The sequence below is a fragment of the Acanthisitta chloris genome, unplaced genomic scaffold (assembly GCF_000695815.1).
Source record: "Acanthisitta chloris isolate BGI_N310 unplaced genomic scaffold, ASM69581v1 scaffold5288, whole genome shotgun sequence".
NCBI classification, from domain to species: domain Eukaryota; kingdom Metazoa; phylum Chordata; class Aves; order Passeriformes; family Acanthisittidae; genus Acanthisitta; species Acanthisitta chloris.
This window is the reverse complement of record NW_008688628.1, coordinates 3,960-5,509: the sequence shown is the minus strand read 5'-3', so window position 1 is coordinate 5,509 and position 1,550 is coordinate 3,960.

Here is a 1,550-nt window from a genome sequence, read left to right as displayed (position 1 = left end):
TGCCGCTGGGCTGTCGGCCCCGCAGTGTCGGGAGCTAATTGATGAGCTCTTAGGGAGGCGGTTGCCTCCAGGTACGGCTGAATCAGACGGTGCACCTTACGATTTGCTTCTTCACCTTAAGCACTCTTTTTTCCCTCCTCAAAACCTGAAGACCACCTTCGCGGGTGGAAAGTCGTGAGGGCAGTCCTATTTTGTTGTGTTAGAGGGTTTGTTACTATTTTATTTTCTCTTGGACCCTACCTCTAGCGTAGAGGGGCTGAGCACGTCGGGGACGAAGATGCCAATGGAGCAGGGAGAGAAACGCAGACGCCCGTTGCGCTTTTTATTAACTTTCCCCTTAGCCGGGCTCGTTCCCCTCCGGCCGTGAGCTGGTGTGCAGCAGCAATTCCCGCGTCTGTCTATCCGTTGCTGGCCTAGGCTGCGTGTTACCTCCATCCCCATCCCTTCCCCCAGCCTTCAGGCAAACAAAGGTGGGCGACGCTTTTTTTCCGCTCCCAAAGGCAGTTGGTGAGCAGCTTTCCTGAAACAATAACTCTTTTATTGAGAACAAATGTTGACATTTGCAAGGAGCGAGCAAAAAAGCAGCCCAGGAAGTGCAAAGTGGAAAGCGACCCTCTTCCTATTTGACGACAGTGCCAATTCCTCTGGGATCCCACCTGAGATTAAAGCCTGAATTTCAATAAATCAGCTCTAATGAAACCTCTGGCCCTGAAGAGGGAAGGGTTTGCCTTTCCCGCCCTGAAACGAGGGGGAGGGGGGGAGAGGGAATAAATATAGAAAGGGGTGTGAGAATTTAATCCCAGCGATCTGATTAGCATTGTTATGAAATAAACTATACAAAAAGTATTTTATCGTTCGCCCCTCTTTCTGACTACACGGAAATCATCACATTGTTTGTGCCAGCAATCTAGCAAGGCTACTCTTTCCTCCTGCTTTCAATTTTGATTACTAAATCTCAAATGACGTTGGATATGCAGTTCTTGCTCATTAATCTCTTGTTTAAAAAATAAGTTTATATGCCAAAGCATTACAGTGGTACCCATCTGCAGCCATGAACCATTTGTGAATTTCTCAGAGGATGAGAGAAGTCCATTGGGTTTTACATACATAGTGAATACTTGAAAGCGAGTTTTCCAAGTCTTTCTACTTTTCTTTCCAGAAAGAAATCCAGGTCTAAATACTAGCAAGGGTGGGTAAATTATGGAAATCTTTTATAAGTCTTTGGGCGTATAAACATCAAAGGAATGTCGTTAGCCTTTTTTAATCTCTGCCACAGATTTTGGTTTTTGCCAATTGAAATGTACACTTTGTGTCCAACAGAGACCTGGAACATAAAACGTGGGTGGTGGGGGTGGATGGAGTAGGAGCAAGAGTGGGGGAAAGAAAGTTCAGGCATCTCCCCTGACATAAAAAGTCCCTCCGTGAAATCTTCCTAAAGTGCACAGGAAGGATAGTCAAGGATGATTATAGTAAATATTTGCATCTACATCATATGCTAAATTGGAGGGGAAAAACTTAATTACTTCTTAGCTGTTTGTCTAATTGTACTA